Genomic DNA, 16,313 nt, shown 5'->3' with positions numbered 1-16,313 from the left:
GGAACTAAAGAATTGAAAGGCAAAGGAACTGAGAAATTAAGAGCTAAAGGAATTGAGAACTAATCGCTATGAACAAAGAAATAACTTGCCAAGAATTTGGGAACTGATCGCCAAGAACCAAGGAATTAATCACCAAGAACTGAGGAATTAACTACTCTGAACTAAAGATCTACTTATTTCTCTATCTTCTATGTCGCTACGCTTATTTATAATTAGGTCTACCGTGGAGGAGTCGTCATGTGACGGGTTGTGAGGCTCGAATTTGGTTTCTATACAAATTGTTAAATTTTATTTGAATCTCAAATTGAAACGCCCACTCGCGCTATTGGTAGTTTTAGTCTACGTTACGGCGCGTACGCAGCGCAAGACGTGACATAAGTAATATAACAAAAACAGCTATTATACCAAATAGGAATGGTGCTGAGTAGATAATCATATTGTTCAGTTTTACTACTTCGGGTATATCTTGTTGAGCGTTAGTTTTTCTACAAAATAATGCGCATTGAAAGGGAACTCATGATTTCTTCTTTAATAAGAGTAGGACAGGGGAGGGAACAACAAAATGACAGATATTGAGAACGCACAATAGACAAGAGTTCGTATAGCATAAAATATATCGTGCAGGTGCAAGGAAACAATGAACAAGAATAGAAAGATTGGAAAATCAAAAAAAGTGTCACTTTCTATCACCCAGAAATAATGTAGAAAAATACAGTAGTTTCGTCAGCAGCAGTAAATAATCATGCAACATTAAAATGCGACACAACGAAACTACAAAACAAAACGACATAGTACGCGGAGAAGAATTTATAATTAAAGAAATGAATGAAGCAAAACTGTCGCAGCGCCACAAACTGCTGACACAATGAAGAGATATGTAAAATGACTAAATTGAACAAAGAAAACAACATTACAAGCAGCGAACATAACAATAATAGAGTAAAATATGTCATTAAGCGTAAAACTCAACAGCAAGAACAAAGGTAGCAACACTGTGGGAAGCCAACTATTACAAAAATTAAATGCAATGGTAAAAGGTTGCTAGAATTACTGTAAGAAAAGAAATCTAAAGTCCATACATCACGAAAACTCGTCATACGTATCGGAGTCCGTAAATAGTACCGTCATGGATGATAAGGGAAACAAAAGAAATAACGAAGTATGAACAAACCCACCGATGACGAAGAAAAAGAAAATAACGAATTTTCTGGTAAATCTAACGGTGAACGTGCACAAATCAGGGTCAAAAAAGAATCCATTGCTATGCACGCAACGTATACACCAACGAACATCGCATCAGATAGTCCGTACTATTTACCACAAAATATTTACTAAAATATAATAATACACAATAATTCGCAAATAGAACTAAAACAGGAAAGCATGTAACCAGCTTATTAAATGAACCGTTCCGTTCGCGAAGGACTAAATACACACACAAAATACACACTATACACACTAAATTAACATAAATCACAATTAACTCCAAGCACGTTATGTAAAACTTAGTTACAATGATACGTTAAGAACGCGACTGTTATAAGGGTAGAGACCGGTAAAGATATGTTGACTATTCTAAGGATACAGAATAAGTGAAGTTTATTGGCGATACTGTGTCTGAGGAAAGCTTGGGGTGGGTGTGTCTAAGGACACGGGACTATCGGATTTGTTGATGATAATTTTGGTTAAGGAAGTGAGGGCAGTAGACACCGTCTCCGATTGGATAATAAGACGGTTGGTGGACCAGGAAGGGTTTTAGCCGCCCTCGTGAGAAAGTTGCTAACGGAACATACCAGACGTGAGGAAAAACTAACTTTCCGTGTTAAACCGTGGTAAACAATACACGTAAAAGGAAACCTAAGACAAGAGATACTCGCTTCGTCTGAAGGACCTTAACTATGAAAATTCCAAAACCCTCGGTGGGTACTTAGGACTATTGAGGGTACGCGCCAAGGATGTGCAGACATCTGGGCGCCATGCTGCCCGCGGTGTGTGGCCTGGTCTCTGATGTGAACTGACGTTACACCTCCACAGGTGTATCAACAGAGAAACGCGTGGATAAATTGTAAGGTAGAAAATATATTTTAATACAGAATTGTAAGTACAAGTAGAAATATAATTTGAGCTGATCCAGATCCACGCGCTAGTGTCACGACCGTCTCAGTTCAAAACCGGAAATAAAGATGCGGCGGCACTCGGCAACAATATATGTCGCCGAAGCGAAGTGCCTAATGAACCGTCAGTATCCCAACGGTGCTTCCGCCGAATGTTCGAGAAGAAGACGTGCGTGGCAACAGTCGCAAATGCCTAACAAACTCGACGACAGTGGGGATATTGAGAGGTGACAAAATAAAAATAACCGAATCCGATCGGAAGTCGAGTTGTAAGAGTCAGTCTTGAAAAGTCACGCTTAGAGCTCGTAAGCAAATTGTAAACCAGGTGTTAGAAAAAAAAATAAAGTTCTTCTTTCATTTTTCATCTTAAATTTGTTTTTTCTTTTGTGTGTTATTTTACGTTACACTACCAGTGTTGCTCTATAACTGAAAACCCCGAAGCCAACGTCGCCTGTCTACCGTTAATGGTCTGCCTTCGTCCCAGTCTTTTGTCTATACGGTGTCGATGGCTTCAGTGCTTGAAAAAACTAAAAAGACCAGATGTAGGGTTTTCTTATAAGTGGTGACCACTTCAACAGTAACAACAAAAATACATGCACATTCAGCAACATAAACATAGCTGCCAACCGAGACACAGATTTAATCCCATCGAACCTTTTCACAAATTACAATGAGCTAAAGTCAACCTTCAAAAAACTTAACAATAAAAAGTCATCAAGTCTTGACAATATCCCTACTAGTCTTAAAAAATCTACTACCTTTATAATCTACGACTACAGCATAATATTCAATAATTACCTACATTTGTAAAACAACCAAAGTAGTAGCATTAAAAAGAAAAGGTAGCAATAATCCTATCAGCCATCTTTTGCCCAATATTAGTAAAATAGTCGAATCTACACATTCAATTTGTCTTTAAATTCAAACATTCAACAATCCACGCAATTCCAAAATTTACACCAAATATCTGTTGGACAAGAAACGCGAGCGATGGCGTACGAGTGGTGTTCACAGATTTAGAGGGGGCATTCAACACATTCTGGCTGGATGGACTTTTCTTTAATCTCACAGAAGGAAATTTCACCACATAATAAAAATAATTTAGAACGTATTACGTAACAAACAATTTTACGTAACAGCCAGAATAGTTCAAGCAAAGTATTTAAAATCAAAGACGACCTATAACAAGAAGCCGTGAACTCCCCTATTTTGTTCAGTTTATACATAAGCGATATGCGGTTCAAATAGCGATAAAAATAAAGAAGCGATAGCATTCGCGAATGACCTACTAATATACGCGAGAGACAATAAAGCATTAAAATCCGAAAGCCATCTACAACAAATATTCAACAAAATGCATGGCTACTTATGGACAGTAAAATTAATATAAACAAGTGAAAAACAATTTTATTCTAGCCGTACATCTCCAAAATATTAGGGACAAAATACGATGTACGCATCTATGTCAAGAAATTTCGCTTATACGACAGCAACAATAATAATCAGCTAATGTTTCCTACAACGGAAACACGAGTTGAAACCTAGATTGAAAAACGCAATTTCAAACTACTTGTCCATGCTGTTATTTTAGAATCATCTCGTTATCAGTCCAACAATTGTAAAACAATCACTGAGCAGACGTAAATGAAATTGATAAATAACGAATTCTTTGCAATAATAATAGTTAACAATGAACAAATTGGAGACATTTTGCAAACGGAACCAGTCAATGAACTACCCTTACAAGATGCAAAAGGTTTCATCTCGATAACTCAATCCAATCCAGAATAACTGATGAATTTTTATACATAAAAATTGGATTTGTGCAAAAAAAAATAGTTTACAAAAAACAAATGGAAAAATATTTCGTAACTGAACCAACGGGAAATTATGTCTTATAATGAGTAAAAAGTGTCATCCTGATTGATCAAGCTGTTTCCGAAAAATCGGTAAACATAACAATTTTTATTCAGAGAGAGTAAAACGTAATATGACGTTAGACAAACATTATTCGTCTGCCAGGAAGAGATAACTGCATCGGTATAAACGTTCAAATGAAACCACAGACTCTACACGCGTTTGCTTTTTTCAGACATACATCACTAATGTTACTTGAAGATAAGCTTCACTCACTCTCTCGTTATTATTACTTGAATACAAACAAAGAATAGTATTTTTCCCTAATCTTCCAGAAGCACAAAAATTAGCTTTCGCGAAATTTCTACTACAAATATATCTATTTATTAAATCATTTCAATCATGTAGTCCGAAATTCCACATTACAAATCCACATTACAAATAGTTCATCACTATTACTAAGAAACGAGTAAAAGCTCATAACCATCCGTGTTGAGATACATTTAATTGTGTTGATTATATGACATTGAGATGACATTGAACATGAAAAAGATAATAAAATTCTTACATGACGTTGAGTTAGTATGTGAACTTACTTCGTAATGTGCTCAGTGTAATGTCTATTAATGGCAATATGCTATCTGAAGCGAGAAATCACGGATTTTGATGCTTTTCCTACCTCTCCCGACTTGATAGCTTCATAAGCTACTACTGCGTTTGTCTTCCGGGTACAACTTTAGACGGTTAAGCTAAAGCTAAATACCAAGTCATATCACTATAATTAAATAGGGATACGTTACAATTTATAATCATAGGCTTATTATAATCTATTGTTTTTATTTTAAAACAAACAGAAATGCATATCCTTACAGAAATCCATATCCTTATATCCATACAGAAATCCTTATCCAAACATCGTGACCGCGACATTTCATCAACAAGTGACTGTTATTATATCAACTGAAATTTTGTGATTTACTATCCTTAGCACGCAAGATAACGTGTCATCTGTTAGCGCTAATTGATACCTACTTTGATTTTATGCATTTCATAGTAAAAGAGCATTCGCATTTATATATTAACCCAAATATAACATAATCTTAAACCTAAATTTACTAATTGTGGACATTTATTGACAGATAATAATTTAAAAATTCATATCCATACTCATTCCTATTTTAGACCTATTTTTTGTTTCGAGAGGAGGGGAAAATGCAATTACGCATACCCAGGTACGCTAGCGCGCCCCTGGATTATATGGGGCTCGGCAAGATGATAGCGCCTTTATCCACTAAAAAACCCCTCTTCTGTTTCTCTCCTCTATCGGTACAAGAACCGACCCTCGAACCATCTCTCGGCATTACTTCAGGGTCGGTCTTCTTACTGAATGTACCTCTCATCTTATTATGATCTCCTTTCAGTCTATCTTCTCTTTCTTTTCTCCATGTTCCTCTCCTGATCTTGTCTAGCTATCATTATCTTTCGGCAAATCCCTTGGAATCTAACCCAGTTTTCCTCGCTACTGACAACCAGGTCGATTACGTTGTTGATTGTCAGTATTTCGCCTACGTAATTTTCCAACAATGTCCTTTCATTGATCCATCTAGGGCAACTTAACAACGTATGCTCTGCATCATCACCTTCGGCAACACAATCCCAGCACCTTGAGTGTGTCTCTTTCCTAATCGTTCTCCTATATTCATTGAATGTTCCATGTCCACTCAAGATCTACATGATATAGTGATCGATGATCCTTTTATTATTCTTAAAAGTGCAGGCTTTCTGTCCAATTATTTTCTTTGTAATAGAGCTACTCTTCCCTTCATATTTTCTTCGATCATTAACGACATCTTCGAAATGTTCTTGTTTCTCTGTATTACTAGGGCTTTGACTCATACCGGTGTAGCATAAAGCACCACCAACTCCCACACTCCGCAATAGTTTTCTAACTGAGTCGGTGGGCCCATTGAGGTTCGGCAACAATGTCCTAATCGCAGCTATTAGGGTACAAACCATGTCATAGGCCTTTTCTAGATGTAATGAGAATTTTCTATTATTGTACTATTGCACTCCAAGATACATTCTTTTTCTTTCTTTTGCGCAAGGAGGGGTATATGCATTACGCATACCCAGTGTCCCGCGTCACTGGGTTATGTGGAACTCGGCAGATAGTACCGCCATACCCACTAAAAACCCCTTCTCTTCCCAAACCTTCGTAGAGCAGAGATTCTCTCCGGCACCGCTAAATAAGCATACTTCAGCGAGACCCCAGTCGACGCATCAGCTCCTTCTATAGCTATACTCCCACATTCTCATCAAGTAATGTGTGTGTTTGAGGGCCCGACCTTTTGGTCGACCGCGCCATACCTGAAGTAAAAACTCATACTGGCTTCGCATTTAGATGTTCGCGTTCGACTCTCGTCTACATTCTAGCGCCCCCTGGCCTGGGAACTGCCCGCATAGATCATAGAACGGCTGCCCTCCCCTTGCAGGTCATTGGACAAGGTGAATCCCTACCCTTTCAGGCGGCAGCTCGCTCAGCCGGCGCCACGCGATGCGTGCGTTGCGCCGCGGCGTTACCAGCGGGAGCCACGAGGAGGCGGAGCTGTCAGCATATAGCTCGGTGCCAGCAGGTTGGCTCTTCAGCCGATTATTCCTGTACCGTCTCGGCACCCATTTTGTATGTGTACCGCCTGCACCGACGGTCACAGGTTCCCACATTCTCATCAATAATCATTGATCACATTTCCTCATGCTATCATTCTTGGACAGAGTACCCCCGGTTCCTTTCACCAAATTTAATGACCGTCGATCTTCTACCCGGTCTACTATCCCTATTATTCATCCTTATAACTGGGCACGGCAAAATATCTGTGATGTGCCTGACATTAACTCCGTTGTGCTTCACGCACAGGGTGCATCTCGAATATTAGCATTCTTCTTCAATTTGCTTGCCACAAACGAAACATTACCAACGCTCTATCGTCTTTTAGCTTAGTAGAACATAGATCTTCTAAATCTTCTTCCTTATTCTCCCGCCAGGATCTCCACTTATACTGAGCCCTCAATTTAAAAATTGCATCATCCCTTTGTGGTGGCATACAAAAATGAAATTGGCCGCCCACCATCAAATGATTCTGCCGACATGTCGAGATTCATCTTGCTCTCTCGCCCCTCATTTCTCTCGTCCACCGGGCTCCTCTCCAAGTTCCACCTAGGTTTAAAGGGGTTCTTCGCCTTAGTTGGGTCCTTCTTGTCTGATGACGCAGTCGAGTCACCCCCCACCTCGGCTCTAACCGGTGAAACGCTCGCTTCTACATTACGTTTGGTGGAGCGATTACGTCGCTCACCGAATATGATTGATCCCCGGTCACTTTATCTGAGCGAGAGATGGCCCTGGCACCGACCCTCCTCCCCTCGTTTGTCCAGTCGCTAGATGACCGTCGGGTCGAACCTGGTACGCCACTCGAAGCACCGACGGGGCCTGGGGACTCCGAAACCCCCTGCGCCGTAATTCTTTTCTCTGTAATGTACTTATCCATATTTATGTTTAAATAAGGCGCATCGTGCAAGAGTATAGCCAAATTCTTCGTACCATTATGCCATCTCCTTCCGAAAGAGTACCAACCATAATCCACAAGCAAAGCCAACGTCACAATAAATAAGCCATCAACCCATATAGTATCACTATACGAACTAAATAACCATCCTTCACGTACCCCAAAAATCATCAAATTACTTTATGAACAAGTCGCAGTTATATAAATGTGTGCAGAAATGTGTGAATACATTAATAATCTTTCGAATCCCATTCGTATGTCCTTCTGTCGAATATACCTCCTTTAATCTAAATAATACTCAAATTTTCGTTTGATTTGTACGTTCGGCTTGTCAGACACATTCGTAAATCCGCTATATTATATTTACCACAACCCACCGACATTACATTAAACGAAATTAATTATTAAATTATACAACCTAATTTACCTAACATTAGGAACTTACTTCGAGCCGCCTCTACCTTAGTCAGCAACCACGCGGTCCGTAAGTTGGCAATGTCTAGCCAATATAGCGCGAACTAAATACCCTGCGCGGCACTTCAGACCAATACATGCGCACTACCTTAGATATTTCGCATGACAGTACTTACCCCGTTCACAGCATGGCGCCGACTACCAGTCGTAGTGCGCGTCGCTGTTATATTCGCTACTCGAACATAATTTTAACTAAAAAGCGCCATGCAGTCAAACAAAACGCAAGTGACTACCATAAAACGGTCTCGAGGTGACATTCATTACCTAACATCCGTATATTCGTCCACACAATCGCGCGGTGATTTATAAATATACCTAAGCCTATCACGCGCTTCAGAAACTGTCAAACTTCCACATGTGTTATAATGCAGATGCAAGTGCATACCCACGCAATTTATCGATAATCAACATACTAACTACCGTCAGATAGATCTTACCCGCTCTATACATCTCTCTAATGACATTCAGTATTATCTACTATTTATGGAACTTTCGCCGAGCCGACTCTATCTCAGGCACTCCAAGATACCTAACCTCCTGTTTAGTCACCAACAGGTAGTTTCCCATATTGATGCCCATTACCTTGGAATACGCTTTCCGGTAAGTAGAATCACCTCCGTCTTGTCTTGGGCCAATTTCAATCCAGTTTGGGCACACCACCGAGTGACCGTTCTCATTGCTACACAGGAGCTGTTCCCTATCTCCTCCTGCTTTTTCGTTGCAATTATTATTGCCAGGTTGTCGGCAAAGGCAATCGCGTTTAGGCTTGGAATAGTCTGTAGCTCTATCAACAAGCCGTCATAAATGATATTCCACAAGAGTGGTCCGAGGATAGATCCTTGTGGAACTCCAGCAAAAACGTTTCTTTTTACTATTCCTATTTACTTTTGCTATTTATATCATATGTAATTATTTTCCTGTCCTCCAGATAGCTACTAAGAAGTATCTGGATCCTTCGGTCATTCTTCTTCCTTCTGCCTCTTCGAGGATCTTATTCCAACTAGGAGTATTAAACGCGTTTTTGATATCGATCGCTGCGATTACGTATATTATGTTTTTCCTCTTACAGGTTTCCGCGAAGTCGTCGACCCGGCACACAGCGTCGGCCGTACTCTTCTTTTTCCTAAATCCACATGGATTTATATGGATTTATATGGAATTTATGTGGGTCGAGGCCTACACTTCTCTCGATCAGGATCTTAAACGTGTGCTCCCAGACTTTACTGAGTGCTAGTACCACACTGATCGGCCGAAATGATGATCAAATGTGTAGGATCTTTCCCCGGTTTCGGAATGAGAACCAACCTCACCACCTTCCATATCACTAATATCTTTCCACTTCTATTAACCTCGTTTAATACTCTTAGCAGTTTGTCCGTTGTTTTTTCCTCTATTAGTTTTACTACTATTCCTGGTATGCCGTCCACTCCCGCAGATTTGTTAGGATTTATCTTTTTACGAGCTGCTATCAGATCATCCTCCATAATTATTAAATCACCTTCGCCGTTGTCTCCGTTACAACCCTCATCTGCTCTACCTGTCCGCTCAGTTGGCCTAGTTTGGAAAAATGCGTCAACAATTTTTTGGACCTTATTTACGTGCAGGCCGTCTGTTTGGACTTTCGGTCTATCTTGAATATAATAGTGCGATAAGGCCTCCCCTATGGGTTCCTGTCCAACGTGACGCAAATCTCCTTTCACCCTTTTTCTTTATTTTCGCGACTCTTCCCCGTAAGTTCTTTCTTTTTGATTTTAAATTCCTGGATTAATTGATCCGCGTACTGCAATCCTCTTGCTTTGGCTCTCTGAGCTTCCCTTCACACCGCCAGTAATTTCTATTCTTTCTTTCTACAGGAGGATAAATTGTCTTTAATCCGGTGGCACGTGTCGTTTCTACAGTAGCCTGGAAACCTTCTCCATATGCGTCTTCGTCTTTAGAATTATGTATGTCGAATTAAGGTTCGAATTTTGGGGGCGTTCGATGAACCTTTACTTACTTTACCATCGCGGATGTAGCTAATGTTTATTGGTACAAATGTGGACACTACAAGAGACACTAATTACACTATGAGTAATAGCGGCGATAGGATGGTCGAAATGATGGACAACGAATTCAGGTTCGATAACAAATCCACGGTCCACGGGATGACGAGTACCAACGTAATCCACGATTCGGATAACTTTCTCGATAACTCAATCAGCAATTCGCCCAACGACTAACTAACTAACTGACTAACCCCTAATCCAAATAATACTGCCTTTATATATTCCTGTGTCCACCTCTCGGGTCAATTTTTGTTTTTAAGGAGAGCCATATAATCATTCCATACCTCTGTCAGGTACACGTCCCTCCCGTGACCGTGGCTACGTCCAGTGACCCGTTATGTCACTTCGAGCCCGAACCTATCGTCATAAAGCCAGATTGGAACATTAAAACTATTTCTTATTTTTATTACTTAAGTGTAGCTATAGTGAAAGTCTGGACTAGGGTATTGGGGGTTTTCCCAACATTCCAGACGGGAAATCCCGTCACTGTTCCCGAAACTGTTCATTCATCTCCGACATGTATAAATAATTTTTGACAATTTAGGTCAAATTTTAAAATAAAATTATCTGCATCCATTTCCTTCGTTAAGTATTTAAAATTTTCGACATTACGTCTCGTATTAATAGTTTTAAAATCCTCTAAAACATAAGTATGGACAGAGGCTGACCGCACATTGGGTATTTTACCTGCCTTGTGTTTCCTGGCCAGTCCTCTGTCCATATTGATTATCCTTACTCCTTTCAGAATATTTTCGATCTGGTGCACTCTTTATATAATATTCACGCCTTTATCGCTGCCAAATCTAAAATATTGAAAAAAACTTGAAGGGGCCATCGGAAACTCTCTGCTTTCACACTATATTTGCGTGTTATCTGGTCAACGACGTCCACACCAAACTTTGTTTTATTATAACAGGTAATGATTTTTGGAACACGTTTATAATTGTCTTCTACTTGTACACCTGTATGTTTGGTGCTTAAAAGGAGGACTTTTACGTTAGATTTACATTTATACACAGTAAGCGTGCAGTTTTCCGATTTATATAAATGTGAGGAAAACAAAGTCATCTTGTCCTTTTTTCCCTTCGCTAGATTTGACTAGATTTACTCGAGGAATTGCAGCTAATTAAAAAGCAGTGATTTAAGGCATTGTATATTGACAGAGACAGTGGAACTGGAAAAATATTGACTGTGAAAGACGTATAAACTATTTAGTTATAAATAGTTATATATAATATAATAGGTATATATCGCGGTTTGAACAGTAGTTACACATAGGATAAAAGATCATATTGGTGATCAAAGAAAATGAATGATTATGATTATCATGTCGATGGAATATTGTGGACATAAGGATTTAATGATTTAAATATGTGGAAATTTGAATATTAACACTAGGTTTACGGGAGCCGTCAATTTGACGGATTTCGAACTTCGAAATGAAATATCTCAAAAACCAATTGCACCAATTGCACCAATTTTAACCATTTTGCATCATAAATTAATCATTTCATCTAAAGAATTTATACACAAAATTATTTTTTCCTAGGCTTTCTAATTTTTTAAATCTGTATGTAGTATACTTATCTCTACAGGACCCGTCAAATTGACGGCTTAGCTGATTTCAGAAATAAACCTTATATGTTTGCTTCGTACATAAAGTCATTCCTCCAATAATAAATATAACAATGAAAGAAAAGTCTTTACTAAGATGCCTCCAATTCGGCATTTCTCAATCGCGATCGATGCTCAATACCGTTGAGCGGGTTTGTAACACTAAAATTAGCCGAACCATATTTACAATGAGGCAGAAATATAACGACAGACAATTTCTTTACAAGCATCCCGCTAGCTAAAAAATTGCTAGCACAAAAAACAACTTTGGTTGAGGCCATCTGGTCGAATAAAAAAGAACTGCCATAACCAGGGAAGGAAAAAAAGGACAAGATGACTTTGTTTTCCTCAGATTTATATAAATCAGAAAACTGCACACTTACTGTGTATAAAAGTAAACCTAAAGTAAAAGTCCTCCTTCTAAGCAGCAAACATACAGGTGTACGAATAGAAGATAATTATAAACGTGTTCCAAAAACCATTGCTTTTTACAATAAAACAAAGTTTGGTGTGGACGTTATTGACCAAATGGCACACAAATATAGTGTGAAAGCAGGGAGTTTCTGACGGTCCCTTCAAGTCTTTTTCAATATTTTGGATTTGGCAGCGATAAACGCGCGGATATTACATAAAGAGTGCACCAGATTGAAAATATGCAGAAAGGAATTCATATTTTGTTTAGCCGAGGAATTAGCTAAAGAAAACAAGGAAAACATTTGCCAAAGATCAGACGCTTCATTTCTGTCACCTTCAACGTCAGAAGTGCGAAAAAGTTGCCAAGTGGGTTATTGCAAAAAAAAAAATAGAAGTAATAATTATTGTATATATTGCAGAAAAATCGTATGAGGAAAATGCACAAACAACATTCAGTATATTTGTAAAAAATGCGCTCAATAGATATAATTACCCTATACCGTTAATGTTATTGTTATTTTTTTAGTGATAATTTAAAAAAGAGACTTTATTTATTAATAATTTATTTAAACGTGAAGCCTAATATTCTTCCTTTCAGACTTAATTTGAATAAATCGATTTTTTAAAGAAAAATGCATATTTTCGTTTACCCGTCAATTTGACGGGTGCTCGTAGAGATAGGTATATACGAAACGCCCGTAAACCCAGTGTTAAAAAGGAGGTTGTTCAAGGTTAGAACAGGCCCATATATGTAAGGATATGATGTTTTTTACTGGGCTTGGTAATATTTAGTGCGTAGACAGCAAGCAGATTAACAGTTTGTTTCTTAATGCAGATTTAATTGAGTATTTTGAGCTAATGTTTCAATAAATTGGAAGTGGAGGAGTATAGGTTGTAGAGGTAGTGTCAACGGTGACACGTAAAGTCTATAGGAGAAATGTATAATATAAATATAGTGATTTGGACATTAGTGTATATGTTTTATCGCATTATTTGTTAAGTTTTTGGTGGCGTAGAGTGATGTTATTATTTATATTATTATTATTTATTATTATTTATATATATGGAGCGTAATGGTAACGGTTAGTATTGTTATCTTATAAGGAGAATAATTTTTTTGAAAGTATAGGATAAATTTAGCCAATATGAGCAGGAAAAAAGTTTAGTTATATGCGTTATATATGGACAAACTTGGTTATTAATGAGGAATGGTTGTTAATCATAAGATATAATGTATGAGCAATAATAAATAGGTGTAAAGTGGTGCGATGGGTTATATGTGTGTTATATCGTTATAATCAAATGTTGTCTATGTTATCATAGTTGGCTTCATAATATCTTATTGTTTAGAGTAAGCTAGTATTAAGCTATTATTAAGCTACTATTACAATGTAAGTTTAAGCTTGAAGCGAGTTATATTAAGTTATTAGTATTGTGGTAATTAAGATAGTAAATGTATGATTAGCTCCATTAATAGAGTAACATTGTTTGTAATATATTCCTTAATAAAGAAGGGCTTTACGATATAGAAATTGTTTTATGTATGAGATTGAGTAATTATAAGTTAAGGAGTTGCTTTGTGCGTGAGGTATTGAATCCGGTAGCCCAGCAACTTGGGTCTTCGTTTTAAGCGCATAAGGACAATTAGTTTTCTTGCAAGTTCCATTAGAAACTATAAGTAAATTTAAATATGACCAATCGGGGGAGTTATGCATTTTAGTTCTATATTGGGAGTTTTATCTTATTAGAACAAGGATAAGAGTACAATGCATCGTGGCCAGTTGCATTCAGTAAGTATTAGTTTAATATTGGGCTGCCTATGATTATAGGATTATAAGAGGATAGATTGAGTTAAGTTAAGTTATATAGCAACTTGGCCATTAGTGAGGGATTAGCGAATATATTATGTTGTACTAAGTTATGACAATTAACGTTGATAAGTTTTATTTTGGGTACTTGGTTATATTTTGATTACTAAGGTAAATATGGATGTAGAAGGGATAGGCTTGGTAGTAATTTATATGCTATGTAATAAAGGATATATTTGTACGTATTAATTTTATCCCAAACAAGGGGGTCGATGGAGTATTCCTAATAAGTATGTCAATGGAGTATTATTACACCCGTGGGAGATCATTAATATGGTGGTATTTTCCTAAAAATTGAACATAGTTTAGTAGTTGCAAGTATGGAGTTAAGACGATAAGTTGCGATTAAGATACTTGGCTATTGCATTAATTACCAAGGTAAATGTTCATCGTAGTAGGTATAGGCTTAGTAGCAGTTTATATGCATTAATGAATTTTATTCCAAATAAGTTTGCCGCTGGGGTATTATTTCATCCGTGGTAGACCATTAATATAGTGGTATTTTCCTAAAAATTTAACAAAGTTGATCAGTAGTTGCAAGTTGAGTTAGGTCGATAAGTTGTAATTAAGGTATGTGGCTATTGTTTTAATTACCAAGGTAAATATTGATCGTAGTAGGTATAGGCCTAGTAGCAATTTATATGCAATATAATAAATGACAGATTGGTATGCATTACTAAACTTTATCCTAAGTAAGCTAGTTAATGGAGTAGTATTTCACTCGTGGGTTGACCATTAATGTGGTGATATTTCCTAAATTAAATAAAGTCGTTTAGTATTTGCAAATTATTAGTAGGATGATGTTCTCGATAAAGTGGTCAATATATTATGGGAGTTTTCTTAATGATGGCAAGTATGGCAAATCATATCCATATGCAATTAAATTAAAGATGGATGAATTCGAGTGGTCACCTACTTATATGTTCGTTCCTAAGTTTTAAGTCGATAGGTTGTAGATGGTTTTAAATTTTGTTCGTTTGGGTGATCCGCAGAAGATCTAGGTGCTGAATGTAGTTTGTAATAGATTATTTAGCCTAAATACATAGTTAGAAGTAACAGAGGTATAATTGCTTGTTTGGATATTTGAGGTGATGTCAGCTGTGTCGTTCCAATCTATAGAAGATTACATCGGCATATGGATTAATAGAATGTATATCACATAGCGCAGGAGATGTTATATAAATTAATAGTAACTTGTTTCAATTAAGTGGTCATAGGATAGGAAGAATATAATACGCACCTTTATTATTGGGTTCGAGTTTCCAAGTTAGACGAGAAATATTCAAATGTAGCAACAATAGTGGTTAAACCATATCTATATAGGCATAAGATAAATATAGTGGAACCTGAGTGGTTTTGTACATTATCTGGACCGCCTTTTCTTGCTGGTAGTAGTTGTGTATTTGTTCTGAATCTTTAGTTAAAGCGATAACAGTGCCTTATTCCAACCTATAGTAAAGAATAAGAGGTTAGGTTCATATATTTTAATGGAGGTAGTTGCATAGCATATAGGGAATGATACGTTATTTAATATTTAATTTTAAGTAGAGCTGGATTAGGTGGTTAATGTATAAGATAAATGTGCAATATTCAACGTTTCGGTATCGAAAGTCCCGCATATAAGCGAGGTGTATATCCAGTGTAACGACGAACTGGCGTGGTTATTGCGGCGAGATGCAAACGAAGAGAGAGGAGAGCACTCAACGCGGGCGAATATTGTAGAGAACACCTGATCGGACAGAGTACAGTGAGTACATATTATGATTTTTACGATTTTAAGTTGTTGTTATGGTCTTGAGCGATGTACTTAGATCACGGGTGCCGCCATGTTGTTTGATGGTGTACCGGTAGAACCGTGGGATAGAAAGTTTTAAGAGTTTCGACCTGCGGCGGTACAATACATTAGTTGGACAGGGAGTATGCAATACATAGAGCCGAACTCAGTTGCGAAAGTGGTTTCAAAGTAAACCGAAATAAATCGTAAAAATCGACGATGGAAAAGGATATTAGTAGATTTACGGGAATTATTATGACGACATTGGCTTGTTTTTCGGACCACGAGTATCTCTCGTTTGAACGGTAATTACGGCTGATACATATGATGACCGGCTATGTTTATGGACTATGAAACCTTTTTATGTTCAATAAATATGGATAAGGCAAACAAAGGGATTAAAGTTACGGCGCAGGGGGTTTCGGAGCCTCCAGGCCCCGTCGGGAGTTCGAGTAGCTTCCCAAGCTCTACCCGACGGTCATCAAGCTATTGGAAGAACGGCGGGGAGGGGGGGGAGGTTGATCCCAAGGCACCCCCTCGTGCAGGGCACCCCCACGGTTTGGGAAATCAAATTGGATTTGATAGGAGGGAGG

General features: G+C 37.9%; 1 long non-coding RNA gene across 4 annotated transcripts; it reads right to left on the bottom strand.

Annotated features, from left to right (window-relative positions):
- Positions 1 to 14,103: 14,103 nt before the first annotated feature.
- On the bottom strand, positions 14,104 to 15,813 carry LOC117163111 (uncharacterized). Of its 4 annotated transcripts, none has more exons than XR_013060334.1 (6): positions 15,754 to 15,813; positions 15,187 to 15,675; positions 14,863 to 15,059; positions 14,541 to 14,699; positions 14,321 to 14,452; positions 14,104 to 14,233 (listed from the first exon to the last, which is right to left on the bottom strand). It is a non-coding gene; the product is annotated as an uncharacterized LOC117163111 (long non-coding RNA). The 4 variants fall into 4 exon arrangements; XR_004465412.2 differs by having other exon boundaries at positions 15,187 to 15,395; positions 15,469 to 15,787; XR_013060335.1 differs by having other exon boundaries at positions 15,187 to 15,395; positions 15,542 to 15,787.
- Between the last annotated feature and the right edge of the window lie 500 nt (positions 15,814 to 16,313).

Source organism: Bombus vancouverensis, chromosome 16 (assembly GCF_051014615.1).
Source record: "Bombus vancouverensis nearcticus chromosome 16, iyBomVanc1_principal, whole genome shotgun sequence".
NCBI classification, from domain to species: Eukaryota; Metazoa; Arthropoda; class Insecta; order Hymenoptera; family Apidae; genus Bombus; species Bombus vancouverensis.
This window is presented reverse-complemented; position numbering and strand designations above follow the sequence as displayed.